The sequence below is a fragment of the Cervus elaphus genome, chromosome 21 (genome assembly GCF_910594005.1).
Source record: "Cervus elaphus chromosome 21, mCerEla1.1, whole genome shotgun sequence".
In the NCBI taxonomy this organism is placed as follows: Eukaryota; Metazoa; Chordata; class Mammalia; order Artiodactyla; family Cervidae; genus Cervus; species Cervus elaphus.
The window spans coordinates 11,471,592-11,488,596 of NC_057835.1; the positions used below are offsets into that span (position 1 = coordinate 11,471,592).

Genomic DNA, 17,005 nt, shown 5'->3' on the forward strand with positions numbered 1-17,005 from the left:
AACATTATAAAGCAACTATTAATAAACTCTGATAAAATTAATTTTTAAAAAAAAGAATACTTGAGGAGTTCATATAACCAATACATTATTTCCCTGTAGATAGGTCTATGAAGCAGGTTTAATGAGCATGAAAGTGGAACCACAATGGTGTCAGACTTACACAGTCTAGCATGCCCACCTCCACCGTGGACATGGGTTAAGCAATAGACCCAGGTATGACTCCTTCCCTGGTCCTGACATTGTCTGGCTCTGTAACTCTGTTTTCCACTCCTCCAAGGCTGAGTAAATACCACCACAACCAGTAGCCGAGGCAACCTTCTGATGGACACACTTTTCCTTTGGGGGACGGTAGTGGGGTCTGCAAACTCACTGCAGACAGCAACTGCTGCCATGAAATTAAAAGACACTTGTTCCTTGGAAGAAAAGCTCTGACAAACCTAGACAGTGTATTAAAAAGCAGAGATACTGCTTTGCCAACAAAGATCTGTGTAGTCAAATCTTTTATTTTTTCCAGTACTCATGTACAGATGTGAGAGTTGGACCACAGAGAAGGCTGAGCGCAGAAGAATTGATGCTTTCGTATTGTGGTGTTAAAGAAGACTCTTGAGAGTCCTTTGGACTGCAAGGAGATCAAATCTGTCAATTCTAAAGGAAATCAGTCCTGAATTTTCATTGGAAGTACTGACACTGAAGCTGAAGTTCCAATACTTTAGCCACCCGATTCGAAGAGCTGACTCATTGGAAAAGATTCCGATGCTGAGAAAGATTGAGGGCAGGAAGAGAAGGGGGTGACAGTGGATGAGATGGTTGGATGGCATCACTGACTCAGTGGACGTGAGTTTGAGCAAATTCCAGGAGATAGTGAAGGACAGGGAAGCCAGGTGTACTGCAGTCCATGAGGTCACAAAGAGTCAGATACGACTTAGCAACTGGACAACAAACAGGTCCTGGGCTTCCCAAGTCGCTCAGTGATGAAGAATCTGCCTGTCAATCCAGGAGATGCAGGAAACGTAGGTTTGGTCCCTAAGTTGGGAAGATCCCCTGAAGGAGGAAATGGAAACCCACTCCAGTATTCTTGCCTGGAAAATTCCAAGGACAGAGGGGCCTAGTGGGCAACGGTCTGTGGGATCACAAAGAGTCAGACAAAACTTAGCAACTGAGCACACACGCACTCAGGTCTTAGGTGGCCTGGGTGTCTTCATGCTTACATGACCACATTTTGTGATCCATCGTGGGTGGGATTTACAATTGAATGCTCAAATTGTAAACATATCTCCTAGCGTTTAGGGAACGTCTATGTCCTGAAAGTGCTCACGACAACATGAATCTAATTCTCTGGGGACTCAGAAAGGCCTTCTTTGCGTCAACAGCACAGTGACGAACTAGAGGGTGAATTGGCCCCCAATGTCAGATGTTATATCCCAAGGCTTCAAGAGGGGCTCGGGGCTTCAGAGGGGAACAGGGCTTGTAAGCTGGATGGAGCCACAAAGAGGACCCAGCGCTGGGGCTTGGCCGCTTCCACACTAAGTGAATCATCTGACTGTGGAAGGCTTTGTACTGTGACCCATTTTCATCAGGCTCAGACTTGATTGTGGGCAATTTTCCCTTAATTTTGAATACTAACCCAAAGGGAAAAGAACAAGTTGTTTGTTCTTATGATCACACAGTAGGTATGAAACCATATGCTGTGTTTCAGTTGCCAAGATTCTTAATTATGTTCTTTATGTTCCGCATAATGATGAGTATGTATTGGGTGTTTTTTTTAGGATCACTGGGGTAGGTGCTATCTTTTATCAGGTACCAACAACAGCTGACATTTACCAGGTGCTTCCTCCTTGCCAGGCACCAGCGCTCAGCACCTTCCACGTGTCCCATCCCTCAATCCCCCCAACAATGCTAGAAGCTGGGTCCTATTATTATCCTGGTTTTTGCAAATGTGGCAGCTACACTCAGGGAGCTTAAGTAGCATTGCTGAGAGCTAACCACTGCATCACACAGCTAGAGTCCGGATCTGAACCCAGCTAGTCTCCCGTCAGAACCCATGAGCATAAGGTAAACAATGCTTTGTTCACCCTTGACAGGAGGGTTTGCACTGCAAGGAGGTGAGACATAATCTTAAACTGTGGGGAAAGACACATGACATAAAATTTACCATGTTAAACATACGACTTAGTGCTACCAAGTACATCCCCATTGCTTCGCAACCATCACCCTCCATCTCTAGAACATTTTTCATCTTCCAGAACTGAAACTCTGTTCCCATTGAACACTAACTCCTGGGACTTCCCTGGTGGTCCAGTGGTTATGTCTCCATGCTTCCAATGCAAGGGGCGTGGGTTTGATCACTGGTCGGGACACTAAGATCCCACATGACTCAGACAACCAGGATGAGGCACACACTCTGTGCGTCACCCTGCCCAGTACCTGCGGGGCTGGCCCATGCTGGCAGCCCTCTGTCAACGTAACACCGAAACACCGCGATTGCACTCTCTACAAACTTGGATCAGCCTCGCTTTCTCTCATTGTTTTAGAGATTGTGTAACGTTTCTATACGGGCAATTGCACATGCAAAAAAAAAAAAAGAGTGAACTTGGAAGTAGGATCGATGTAATGAATAAGAGCAAGAATTCTGGAGCCAGGTATCATGGGGTCAAGACCTAGCTCTCATATCTGTCAGCTGTGTGACCCTGGACAAGTTACTTAACCTCCTTGAGCTTAATGACATCAGTTGAAAAGATAATAGTACTATCTTGGGGCTGTCATGTGTATGGAAATTATGTAAGTAAATATACATGAGGTACTTAGAACAGTGCTGGGGATCTTGTAAATACCCTGTGAGCTTGCCACATTATTTTAACTTTTTGAAAATTAATTAATTTATTTTTGGCGGCGCTGGCTCTTCGCTGCTGCCCACGGGCTTTCTCTAGTTGCAGTGAGCGGGGGCTACTCTCGTTGCAGGGTGCGGGCTTCTCTTTGTGGTGGCTTCTCTTGGTGCAGAGCACAGGCCCTCGGTACGCTGGCTTCAGTAGCACACACAGGCGCAGTAGTTGTGGTACACAGCCTTTAGTTCCCCACAGCATGGGGTCTTCCCGGACCAGAGGTGGAACCCATGTCCCCTGCATTGGCAGGCGGATTCCTATCCACTATACCACAAGCAAAGTCCCTATTCTAACTTTTTTAAATGGCCAGTCAACGTAAAGATTACAGTCACTCCAACAGAATGTTCAACTAGGGAGAACCTCTGATCCCTGGTACAATATTATGGATAAACCCACATTTTCTTTATGCACTCCAAAACTCCTCTAAATACAAGACGTATAGAAAGGCGCACCACTAAAATAACTTGATGTAAAACATACAACCATTACAATGTCATGTAGAGAGGAACAAGAACTAAACAAGAAGGTACATCATTTTCACAGTAAAGTCCTTGCAGAATTGTAAGCCTCATAGAATAATCCTATTTTTTTAAGATGTCTTCTTCCGTTTGGAATTTATCATGGGCACTTACTAACAAATTCTAGTTCTTGCCTTTTTATTTCCAAGGAGTGTATTCCCTAATGTATAGGTTTTATAATGCTTGTAACAAGGCACATAATAACCTCAGCTTCACAAGTCAAGGTGGGAATCCTGGATTTTTCCCTTGTAACTAGGTCAAGCAGCCAGGCTTCAGAAGGACATGTAGTCAAGTTCTGGCCCCACCAATTACTACCTGAGGGGACCGAGATGCCTGGCCTTAGTTTCCCTGGGAACATGAACAAGTCCTGCTTCATGAGAAGGGAATGAGGACCAGGGGAGAAAAGGGATGCAAAAGGGCTTTTTAAACTATACTTGAGATTAAGAAGTAGTACAGTAGAAACTAGGGCTTCCCAGGTGGCTCAGTGGTAAATAATCTGCCTGCCAATGCAGGAAACACAAAGGAGGCAGGTTCGATCCTTGGGTCAGGAAGATCCTCTGGAGGAAGGCATGGCCAACCCACTCCAGTATTCTTGCCTGGATAATCCCCAGTCCCATGGACAGAGGAGCCTGGTGGGCTACAGTCCCTGGGGTCGCAAAGAGTCTGACATGACTGAGCACACGCAGCAGAAACTAACCCAAGATTGTCAAGCAACTCCGTACATGTTCGGTCGCACAGCCTTATCTGACTCTCTGCAGCCCCACAGACTGCAGCCCGCCAGGCTCCTCTGCCCATGGAATTTTCCAGGCAGAAGCAACTCTACCCCAATAAAAAATGAAATAAGTAGAAGTAGTACATCTCAGGGTCTCATCAGAAGACAAACCTTCTACCAGTCACTTTAACAGAGAGATGCTGGTATAATCATCAGCCAAGTATGAGAGAACTGAAAAGAAAAAAGAGGGGGTGGGGGCGGGAGACACTGAGACGTCACAGAGTCACAACCGCAGAAGCAGCCCGCCCAGAGCCGGGACACGGAAGCAGAGGCCAGGGTTACTAACCCTTTGAAGCTTCTCCAAGGGCGAGGAGGAGCCCCATGGGGCTGGAACACGAGCGTCTAAGGAAAGCGCTGCAGCTGGCTGGTGGGGGCCTTTCTTTGTCGAGGGTATGCTGAGGCTGCCCCTGGGGTGTGGAAACTATCACCTGAACCCATGTGACTCTTGGGGTCAACTGTCTTGACAGCTTCGAGGTGGAACAGATGAAGAATACAGTCTTCCTGTATCTTCACCAATGCCCTCTGGCACCTGCTGCTGAAGAACTTAATCCGGAGTGCCCAGGAAGGGGCAGGAGGGGATAGAAATGTGCTTTCAGGGTCCCAGTCCCAGCATCCCAGAGCAGAGAACAAAAGGCTGGGTTTAGGGCCGAGGGCCAGTGCGTTAATGCTCAGTGCTAGAAGGTGGAGAAAAGGCATTAAACCCGTCGTCGGGGGCAGCCCCTTCCAGTTGGGAGTGGGGTCCCGTCCCTCTCTGCACCAGGATTCCACCTGTAAAACTGGACCCTTAGACTCGGGCTCTGGAGGCTTCATCCCTGAGTCTGGGGTTTCTGAGCGTGGGATGTTGTAAAGACTCCAGCAGCCTCCTCTTACAGAAAGGGCCCTGCCTTGGTTTCTTCTCCTTTGAGAGAAAGAGAAAGGCAGACGGACTGGGTTTCCTGGAGGTGGAAGGTGGGGGTATCTCTCGGAGAAAGAGAAACTTGAGCTGAGATCTGAATCACAAGCCAGGCTCACAAACTAGTCCTCGAAGGGGATTCCAGACCGAGGCTGGTGTCAAGTGTGTGAGGCAGGTGTGCGCTCGGCGAGCTTGAGGCTGAGGCAGGAGGTCAGGGGGCTGGATGGTGGTCAGCTGGAGGCAGGGATGGAGGCTGTGAGGGCCAGCCCCGCGGTGGGCTCAGGGGTGCAGCCGTGACGTCTTCAGATGCCAGCCCCTGGCAGTGCCTGGCGTGTACCCACAGGACTGGGGGTAGGCAGTCAACTGAAATCATCCATGAGAAGGACTGGGTGCAAGCCCCAGTGCGGTGACTATTCAATAAAAGTACGACTGACCGAGTGTAGGTAAAAATAAGAAAGATTAGTACGGCAGACACCTACACGATACTGTAAAGTAATTGTCCTCCAATTAAAATTAAAATAAAACTTAGAAAAAAAAAAGAAACAGGAAAGATTAGATAAGAAGTCCACTGATCGGGACTTCCTTGGTGGTCCAGTGGTTACGACTCCACACTGGGCACGACGCTTCCAATGCAAGGGGCCCAGGTTCGATCCCTGGTGGGGTAAACCATGCAGTGCAGCCAAGAAAGTTAAAAAAACAGCAAACACTGATCTTACCTGCAAAGTCCAGGAGATGGCCGAGTGGGGGTGAGGTGGGAAAGGCAGGCCCCTGAGGGTGGGTAAAGACCCTCATCTTCCTCTTGGTGCCTATAGACACCCATCCCTCTGTGTCCTCCTGTCTGCCTGCTTTCCTCCCCAGATCTCTCTTCCCCACTGGACTGTGACCTCCTGGCGAACAGGGACCCCATGGAGGGAAAGAAGAGCTGTCACAATGCAAGGGAGTCACTGTGGTTGTTATGGGGGCAATCCTACAGAGTCAGCTCCACCAGGCCTGCTCTCCTGTCTCAAGACTGGAGTGATTTTTTTTTCCCTCTTGGCCTTGCCTCAAAGGGACCCTGAGGACACGTGTCCAGTGTGGAGCCTTGAGATGGAGGTGGCTCTGTTCTCAGCCAGGACCTCCCCTCCTCCTTCCCCCTCAGTCCCTTCATTACTTCCCCCCTCCCTTCACTACATCATTTATTTACTCGTCTCTCCTCCTAGATTTTAGACTCTGTTAAGAGCTATTAAAATAATGTCATCCATCCTTGTAACCATGCAATAAAAATGAAACAGAAATCAGCCCAAGAAAAGAATGGGCGTTGGTTCATAATTCGGTGTAAGGAAACGCTTACAAATTGCTAAGGCTTTCAACAGAATGAGGGGCAGCTGTGGGAGACAGTAGGCCCTACCCCTCTCCCTCCCACCTTCACCCCTCCCCCACCCCACCCCACCCCCCGGGAAATTTGCAAACAAGAGCTGCAACCACCTGTTGGAAAAGTTGCAGCATTTCCTGCAATGAAAGCCGGATGTGACCTTGGTAGGTACCGCATGACTTCCCTGGGCTCCTCCAAGGAAAATGCTCTGGGCCCCAAGGTGTCTAAGCCCTGCTCTGAAACCCCAGTCCCTCAAGCCTGCACGAAGACAGAGAGAAGCTGGCCAGCAGCCACTCCAATTCAGAGGGTCCCCGTGGACCCTGAACGTTGCCCTCCTCCAGCCTGGCTGACCCACTCTCTGGACGCACTCCGAAGGCCAGCTCCACAGAAATGCCAGTGCCAGGCTTGCAGTTCTTAATTGGATACTTGGCAGAGAATGAGGACAATTCATCAGGTCCACTGCCTAAGGCTGCATGTACGCAGGCAAGGGAGAAAGAGTCCCCGGCCGGAGCACAGGATGCCAATTTCCACTTGGCAAAGCGGAGGGTGTTTCAGTGAGGATTACAGGGCAGTTCTAACCAGCTGTCACGAGGGCCAAGTGTTGTTCTTACCAGCTGCCCCCGTGTGACCCCGGCTCTCCAGTCAGGCCAGTGTGGCCTGTCCTCCGAACACGCAGTGACCGGCCCTTGCCTCACCCCTGCACACACTGTGTCCTCCCCCGAGGTGGCTCCCCACCCCTCAAGACCCAGCTGAAGCCCATCTCCTTTCTGCACCCTGCCCAGACCCCCAGACAACGGGGCCCTCAGCACCTCTAGACCCCCCGTTTGGGTAGTGGAATAATAACGACCACAGCTGGCCTGTCTTAAGCTCCTACTGTGTGCCAGGATGTTGCCAAGTATTGTGCTAATTCCTAAAACAGGCCAGCAAGGAAGGAAGTTGTCTTAAAGATGAAGAAGCTGAGACTTCACACTGCTAGCTAAGCTAGTGGACAATAAGCCGGGCTTGCCTGCCTCCAAGGCGCACAAGCTTTCCACGCAGAAATCAAATGTAACTACCTTTCTCATGGGCTTCCCTTGCCCTTCAGACAGAGCCTACACTCCTTGAGATCAGAGTCATAATCCCATATTCCCCCAAAGTTCTTATCCCGGGATATGAGTGAAAGTCTTTCTAATACATTTTCCCCTGTGCCTGATCCATTTCACATGGGCTTTCTGACACTCATCACCATCCTAGAAAATGCAGTTTGGAAATGTCCTTCTCACAATTATAGATCTTTGAGGGACAGTGAGGACTCAGAAGGTCACCTGCAGCAGGTAATAAGGCCACATCCTGGGCATCCTCATACAATGAAGAGCTGTCCCTAAAAAGCTGTGTATGAATTGCCAGTCCATATCCCTCAAATTTGAATAATCGTAGGAGACAAACAAAAACTTCCCAAACTCTTCTTTTTTAAACAATATAGTCTCTTAAAAAGTCTTTATTGAACTTGTTACAATATTGCCTCCATTTTATATTTTGGATATTTGGCCCCTTGTCATGTGGGATCTTAGTTCTCCAACCAGGGATTAAACACACACCCCCTGCATTGGAAGGTGAAGGCTTAAACGCTGGACCACCAGGGAAGTCCCTTCCCAAACTCTTGAAGGTGTCGAGATGCATATTAAAAATCATGTCCCATTAGAACTCGTAGGACAGTCAGAAAATGAGAGAAAAGTTACTTCAGTGCTGTCCTGGTTGGGAGCCAGCAACCGACCGGAGAAGGTGGTCCTTCTCCCTCCTCCCTCCCCGCCCTGGGTCGGCCCCAGCCCTGTGCTCACCCCACTCCAAGGCTGCGCAGGGACTTGGATTGTTGCCTCTGAGATGCACGGCAGGTAATAGAGAAGCAGCAATGTCAGCCATGCTGCTCAGGGCTGCCTCGTGGCCGCCTGCAGCCTCTCTGCCACAGAGGAGAGAGCCCATCAGCTTTGGCCGGCTGCCCCGGCCACCCGGCAAAGTCAGGCCCGGACTTGTTAGCCCTTTGCAGTTTCTCGTAGAAGCCATTTTTTGGTGAAATCTATCCACTTTTTTTTTTTTTTTTTAATATTGGCCATTTACTTGTTTAGTCACTAAGTTGTGTCCAACTCTTTGCAACCCTGTGGACTGTAGCCCACCAGGCTCCTATGTCCATGGAGCCTGAAGTGGGTTGCCAGTCCCTTCTCCAGGGGATCTTCCCAACCCAGGGATGGAACAAACTGCTTTTAAAAATTGACCTGAATCAATTAACCCCACTGCAGCCTGGATCCTACCTACCGATGGCCACTTGCTGACCATCAAGGACCAGCAAGGGCTGAGTCCAGAGGCAACCTGCCCAGGGCACACAGCCTGCTGGTGGCAGAGGTGGCACAGGGACCAGACCTCCTGACAGCCAGGCTCCAGTCCAGCCCTCCTCGCCCTGCAGGTCTCAGCGGGTGGGGATCCCTGCCAGGGTTGCTCTGATGAGACACACCTGCAAGGTCATGGGGAGGCCACACCTTTGCCCAGGTCCCTACAAGTCACTGCCACGTTCACCTCCCTAACCCACAACTCTGCGAGGATTCCCAGTTATTTCTGAGACTCACGTCCACTCTTCTGGGCTGAGCATAACATTCTCTTTCCTGGCTTCCGCCGAGGTCATCCTGGGAGCTTTAGAATCTGACTCATTCATACACGTGCGTGTCCCGAGTACTCACTGCACGGGGCGCAGCATCCAGCTGTGGGAACAGAGTCAGGTGAGACTCAGGCTTGGCTTCAAGAAGCTCCAGTGGTCAGTCTTATGAATCTGCTTGGCTGGGCCATAGTGCCCAGATGTTTGGCCAAACATCGATCAAGTTGTTGCTGTGGAGGTATTTGTTAGATGTGCTTACTATTCAAATTAGCAGACTTTGAACAAAGTCGATGACCCTCTGTAATGTGGGTGGGCTTCATCCAATGGAGACAGAGAAAAGACTGAGGTTCCTGTCAGAAGAGAAAATTCTGCCTCTAGATGCGTTTGCACTCAAGCTACACTACTGACTCTTTCTTGGATCTCCAGCCTGCCTGCCTGCAGGCTTTGGTCTTGTCAGCCTCCACAATCACATGAGCCAATTCATTAAAATAATACTCCACCTCCAGAGAGATAGACAGGTAGGCAGGTAGGTAGGTAGATAGATAAAGCCAGAAAAATAGATAGAGATAGGCAGAAAAATAGAATGACAGATAGATAGACAGCTAGATAGAGATAGATAGATGAATGGATGGAGGTACACACACACAGACCCCTTATAAGTTTTTCCTCTAGAGAACCGTGACTGAGATAGGAACTCATAGTCTAGTAGGAAGTACACTGTATTACTTCCTTTCATTATACTAAATTCACACTTGAGGTGAAGGCACAAGGAAATGAGGGAAAGGGTAACTTTACCCCAGACTTGTTAGCAAGAATTTGTGTATCTGTGCGATGTGCATTTTTTCAGAGAAAAGTGTCAAAGAATGTTGGAACCTCTCCCCAGAACTCGAGGACCACTAAGTCTCCAGTCTGATCTTCTGCAATTCGGTGGGACATAAAGCATCTCTGTGGTCTATTTTGTTCTCATTAACCAGGGACCTAGAAGGCATCCAGGGCTGATTCCAAATAAAACCACTGAGGAACCACTAAGGAAGGATAGAAAGTGTCTTAAATCCAGAATCTGACGTTTGTGGATCCAAACCCCATCTCTGCTGTTTATTATCTCCATGATCTAGGACATGTCACTTAAACCCCCTGAGCTGCAGTTTCCTCATCTGTTAAGTGGAAATAACACCATCCCACAGAGTCGCTGTGAGTCTTAAAGGAGGAGGCAAACATGCCTGAGCGGTGCAGGGCCTCACTCACAGAGACTGCTCAGAAAACGTCCATTTATTAATAATTCACACAATTAAGCTCAAAGCCCGAGAAACCACCACCCTCAGCTTGCAGGCCTTCAGCGTAAGTTGACCAAGGTCAAGTTGCTCTCCTTTCTTGCCCGCTGACTGGGTTTCAACCCAAACCGTAAGGAACAGCATACACAATGCACCTGCTCCAAACTCCTAAGACGGGACACATACTTTTCTCATGTAGAGGCAGCTTCACTTTTCTCAGCTGCCAATCAGGGATAATTATACCCCTCTCAAAAAACTGTCACAATGCCAGGACTCGAGCACTTTACAAATGCCTGTCTCTCGTTCCTCAAACCCAGAAGGCAGAAGAGTGGAGGCCTGAAACCTTGGGTTTGAGAATCCAGCCTTGCAGTTCTATCTGATGGCATCCTGGTCATAAGGCTTTGGTTGATGCCAGTATCAAGTATGATTGATAAAATATGGTATCTCGTAGTTTACCAGGATTTAATGAGATAAGTCATACAAGTCTTGGGCTTCCTGTCTAGTAGGAACTGGAAGCAAATCCTATTATTATTATTATCTTTTTTTTTTTTTTGGTCATGCCAGGCAGCATGGGATCTTTGTTCCCTGACCAGGGATAGAACCCACATCCCCTGCATTGGAAATGCAGAGTCCTAACGACTGGCCAGCCAGGGAAGTGCCAATTATTACTCTAACTTTTGCAGGGAAAGGTTCTCATTGCTGATACCAAGTTCTGGCTGTAAATTTTCCCTTTACCTAACCTCTTTTCTTTTGGGGTTTTCTTGTTCTGTTCTCGTTTGCTTGCTTTTAAGTATCTATTTTCTTTGGCTGCTCTGGGTCTCTGTTGCGGCATGTGGGATCTCTGATCTCAGTTGCAGCATGCAGGATCTTTTATTTGTGGCATCTGAACTCTTAGTTGCCAAATGTGGGATCTAGTCTCCCAACCAGGAATTGAACCTGGGCCCCCTGCATTGGGAACACAGAATCCCAGCCACTGGACTACCAGGGAAGTCCCTGCCTTAGCCCCTTTCGAATGGGCATTCTATCACCTGCCAGCCGAGGAGCCCAGGCAAACGCGTTTTGGGAGCGTACTCTCACTTTACATGTTGGATCACTGCGCTGGGCGGGCAATGACCTCTTATCCCCTTTTCTCGATGGGCTATCTGAGGTCTGAAAGATGAAGCCACTTGCCCAGTGGGCCGTGGTTAGGGGTCAGTGGAAGAGTTTTATTCACCCCCAATGTTTCTACCTCATCCTGCTGACTGCATGGGGGTCAGAAGGTTGATAGAGCAGCCAAGAAATTTGGCAAGAGCTTCTCAGTCAAGGGGTCACAGAGCCGGAGAAAGCGTGGAATTTTGCCCTTAATTACGTCCTGTTTAACTTGGCTTTCCCAGTAGCCGACAAAGCCAGACTGTCAGCTGAGGTCTTGTCCTTGGGTAGCCGTCAGGAACTCTGGCTTCTAATTCGGGCTGATCACTCTGGACAAGTTGTCCAGCCTTCCTATTCTCATCTTCCCATTTATAAGTCTGGGGTAATAATAGCTTCTTCTCTTTGGGGAACGTTTCAATGGCTTTTTTTTTTTTTCCTGAACAGGGTTACATCATTTGTTCTCCTTAATTTGCTTTGTTTGGGTAGGCAGGAAATTATTTTCAGCCAGCAGCCAGTAATTACTAATCACACTGATAATTTGTTTTAAAAAAAAAAAATGAACCACCAAAAACTTCAAGACTAGATCTCTATTTGCTAATGAAATAGTCCCCTGGGGGTGGGTTTTAGATGACGTTCAGCCACCACTTGGCTGTGATTCCCGGCTGGACCAGACCGGAAAGAGCACTGGACTGAGTGTTAGGGAGCCCCAGGTGGGGCTGGGAGACCCTGGTGAAGTCACTCTTCCTGTCTGAGTCTCTGATTGATTCTTCAACCATAAAAGGAGGGCATAGGACTAGTAGATCCTTAGGGTCCTCTTCTGCAAAACCACTCTGATTCCACCAACAATAATCATGTAATAAAAGTAGCTCTCAGTCACCCTGGTCCCTCCCAACCTGCTACCACTCTCTTGACAGCTACCAGCATTAATCTAATCATGCCATTCCCTGTTCAAAATTGCTCTGATAGCAGAGGAATGGACACGAAGATCATGGCATGTCCATGCAAATGTATCATAAGCAGTCATTGAAACTAAAACATAAAGAGGAGCTTTGGGGACTTCCCTGGTGGTCCAGTGGTTAAGAAAGACTTCTCCTTCCAGTGCAGTGTGTGCAAGTTTGATCCCTGGTCAGGGGGCTAAGATCCCACATGCCACTGGGCCAAAAAAACATAACATAAAAAAGAAGCAATATTGCAACAAATTCAATAAAAACTTTAAAAATGGTCCACATCAAAAAAAATCTTTAAAAAAAAACAAAACAAAAAAGAGCTTTCAGTAACATGGAGACATGAAGAGCTTAATTTAGGTGAGAAAGGCAGGACGCAAAATTATGCAATAATATCTCAGTAATAAAAAGTGCATAAGACAAAGATTAGAAGGAAATATCACAAGATGTGAACAGTGGTTAACTGACCCAACCTACTAAGTGCCAGAGCTGGGACTCAAACCCACATCTCTGAGTGGGGATCGCGTGCACAAGTTGCTAGGGAATTGGCATAAACAGTAAACATCCAGTACTTTGAAGAATTCAAAGAGTACTGGAATTGCGTCACGGACCGAGAGACCTTATTTAGAGAAGTCATCACTGTTTTCTACCATGGACATTACCATGGATTATAATAAAAGTCAGTTAACGCATTTCCTCCCCCCCAGATCATTCACTTTATTCCTTTCCTTCAGCAAAATTTTTGCACACATTCAGAAGCCATATTTTGTTCACTCTTCAGACCATCCTCTAAATATCTGTAGAAGCTGAGCAACAAGTCTTTGGCAACTTAAGCAGTGAATCTTTATTAATCTCATTAGATCATCATTGTGTGTGTTAGTCTCGCAGTTGTGTCTGACTCTTTCCGATACTGTGGACTGTAACCCGACAGGCTTCTCCATCCATGGGATTCTCCAGCCAAGAATTCTGGAGTGGGTTGCCACTAGTACTGTACACAAAAATGTCTGATGTCTTGTCTTATATATTGTCGCTGTCTGAGAGCTTTGCCCCATCGAAACAAACAAAAACTACCCTAACTCTAAGATGAGGTACAAGATAAAAGGCCACTGTCTCTAGAAAAACAATTCCGCCTAAATGATCAAGAAGGGAATAGTCATTCAAGCTAAGCAGTATTCGATTGGGCAAATCTCTCAAAACAGTGAAAATATGTGAGATGAGACATCAGACACTTTTGTGTACTGTACTAGTGGCAACCCACTCCAGTCTTCTTGCCTGCAGAATCCAATGGACAGAGGAGTCCATGGGGTCTCAAAAGACTTAGCAACTAAACAATAGCAAAAACTACAGGATCCACAGCTGGTTGAATCCATGGATGCAGAACCATGGACACAGAGGACTGACGTGGGGCTTGAGTATCCCAGGATTTGGTACACGTGGGGGCTTCTGGACCACATCCCCATGGGTACCAGTGGCAACGGCTGGAGAGGAAGACATAGACATAGACAGAGATAGAGATAAATGGAATATGATTCAGCCACAAGAAAGAAGGAAGTCCTACCTTTACAACATAGATGAAGTAGAGGGCATTATGCCAAGTTGGGCAGAGAGAGACAAAGTTGTACGAGATCACTTTTCTGTGGATTCTGTAAAAACCGTACTCACAGAAACCGAAAGTGGAGTGGTGGTTACCAGGCACTAGGGATTCGGGGCGGGGGTGGATGTTGGTCAAAGCAGTCCAGACTTGTAGTTATAAGATGAATAAGTTCTGGGGAACTAATGTACAGTAATGTACAGTATGGCGCTTACAGTTAATAATACTATATTATACACCTGAAAGTTGCTCAGAGAGCGATCTTAAATGTTCTCATCACAGAAAGGAAATAGTAATCACTTGCTGTGATGGAGGTGCTAACTAACGCTAGGGGAATAATCATTTTCAACATATCAGAGTGTCAAATCAACACACCGAGGGCTTTACACTTACACAATCTTACTTGTCAATTACATTTCAATAAAGGTTAAAAATTTTTAAGACTTTAAAAATTCTCTTTAAAGAGTGTAATAAACAGATAAGTTTACCCCCTGTGCTTTTCAAGACACCTACTAACTTTGACTAGGCTTATTTTTACATCACCCTTTGGAAATGGTCCCACCCTGCCTACACTCCATTCTTCTCCCATTACAGGGACCGTGGTGTGTTATGACTTCAACTCAAGAAGCATATACTAATCCACTCCGTCTTAGGCAGCAAAAGCTTCCATAATAAAACACCGTAGACTGAGTGGTATCAACAACAGCCATTCATCTGCTCCCAGGTCTGAAGACTCACAAGTCCGGGTTCCTGGTGAAAGCTGTTTCCTGGCTTTTAGAGTCACTTTCCTGCAGTGACTTCACATGAAGAGAAAGAGAGAGAAGGGGTGGACTGGGGACTGGGAAGGTGGAGTCAGTGTGCTGGTGACTCTTCTTAAAAGGACATTAATCCTGTTGGGTCAGGGACCCATCCTTATGACCTCAAGTAACCTTTTCTACTTCCTCAAAGTCCCCATGTTCAAATACAGCCCCACTGGATGTTAGGGCTTCAGCAAATGAATTTAAGAAGAGACACAAACATTCAGTGTACAACAAGTTCCACATGAATATCTGAGGATGGAAACAATGAAAAATAATATCAAAAAGGAAAAAAACAAAACAATTGAAAAATGGGAGACTTCCTTGGTGGTCCAGTGGCTAAGACTCTGAGCTCCCAATGGAGGGGGCCTGGGTTCGATCACTGATTAGGGAACTAGATCCCACATGCCGCAACGAAAGATTCTACATACCACTGCTTAAAAAAAAAAAAAAACCCATATGCCACAGGGCTTCCCAGGTGGTGCTAGTGGTAAAGAACCTGCCTTCCAATGCAGGAGACATAAGAGATTCAGGTTCAATCCCTGGAGGAGGGCATAGCAACCCACTTCAGTACTGTTGCCTGAAGAACCTCATGGACAGAGGAGCCTGGCGGGCTGCAGTCGATAGGGTTGCAGAGTCAGACATGACTGGACCAACTTAGCACGTACCCACACATGCCACAACTAAGAACTGGAAAAACCTAATAAATAAATAAATTTTAAAAAGAAAGAAAGGAAAACAAGCCAACAAGTAAATAAGATAATCTTAGGAAGTGAGAATGCTATGTGAAAATACAGCAATATAACATGCTAAAGGGAGCCTGGCAGGATTCCATATGTACGTGATAATACATGATATTTGACACCTCAGATGGGTGTCTGTGAAGGTCCTCCGAGCAAGCTATGTCTGAGCTGAGACTTGAGGGGCAAGGGGCCAACCTTGAAGAACATGAAGATCTGGGGGAAGAACATTCTAGGGGGAGGAGAGAGCAAGGGCAAAGGATCTGAGGTGGAACATGCTTGGTTTATTTAAGGAAAGGGCCATATGCCAACGTCCTTGAGCAGAGTGAACGCAGAGAATAGTGGTACAACACGAGGTTGGAGGTCCATGTTTCTTCTGTTTCATCTCTTACATTTTTGTCCCCTGTTTCTCCATCTGTAAAATGGAGTTGGTAATCATTGACAGCTTTTACCTCCTAGGATCTCTGCAAGAAGTCTGTGCAAAAGTCAGGTATTAACATTCTCCACTTGATGGGTGAGGGAACTGAGATTTGAAAAATGACTTTTTCCCAAATCACACATTTTGATTCAACAGAATCAGGACTCAAGTTCAGCTCTCCTGATTGCTATCACAAGGCCCTCCCCACTCTATTATAACCTCCTCCATCTCACTTGTACGTCTCAATAACAGCAACCACAAATTCTGAGATTAGTCTTTATAACCTCCAGTTCTTTTCAGAGGTGTTTAGCCCCAGTGTTGTAATAATAGATAAATTGAATTCTTCAGCCTGCAGCATGGAGCCACCCGTGGGTTCATGAGTTTTATTTTCAATATACTTTTGCTGCTTACATGTTTATCTCTCCCACTAAAGTGTGAGAGGTCAACATGCTGGAATGATCCATGTGGTAGAACTTGGGGAGTCCAGGCTACACACTCAAAGTCACCCAGCTTTTAAATTGTGAGACCAGGGTTTATGCTGATATCTATCCAAATGCAAGTGGGTGCTCTTATATTTACAATAGCTAGGACATGGAAGCAACCTAGGTGTCCATCGGCAGATGAATGGATAAGAAAGTTGTGGTACATGTACATGATGGAATATTACTCAGCTATAAAAAGGAACACATTTGAGTCAGTTCTAATGAGGTGGATGAACCTAGAGCCTATTATACAGAGTGAAGTCAGAAAGAGAAAGACAAACATTGTATATTAACACATACATGTGAAATCTAGAAAGACAGGACTGACAACCTTATGTGCATGGCCGCAAAGGAGACACACGTAAAGAACAGACTTTGGACTCAGTGTGAGAAGGACAGGATGGGATGATTTAAGAGAATAGCGCCGAAACGCATACGTTACCATATGTGAAGTAGACAATCAGCGGGAGTTTGATGCGTGATGCAAACCCAGAGCCAGAGCTCTATGAAAACCTAGAGGGATGTGTCAGGGAAGCAGGTGGGAGAGGGTAGAGGATGGAGGGGATGCCGATTCATAGTGATGTATGGCAAGAACCATC

At 46.9% G+C, this 17,005-nt stretch overlaps 1 long non-coding RNA gene across 2 annotated transcripts in view; it reads right to left on the reverse strand.

Annotated features, from left to right (window-relative positions):
• The window catches only part of LOC122679597, a 31,995-nt gene that overhangs the window by 14,046 nt on the left and 944 nt on the right, over nt 1–17,005 (reverse strand). The gene's annotated exons all lie outside the window — the stretch shown is intronic.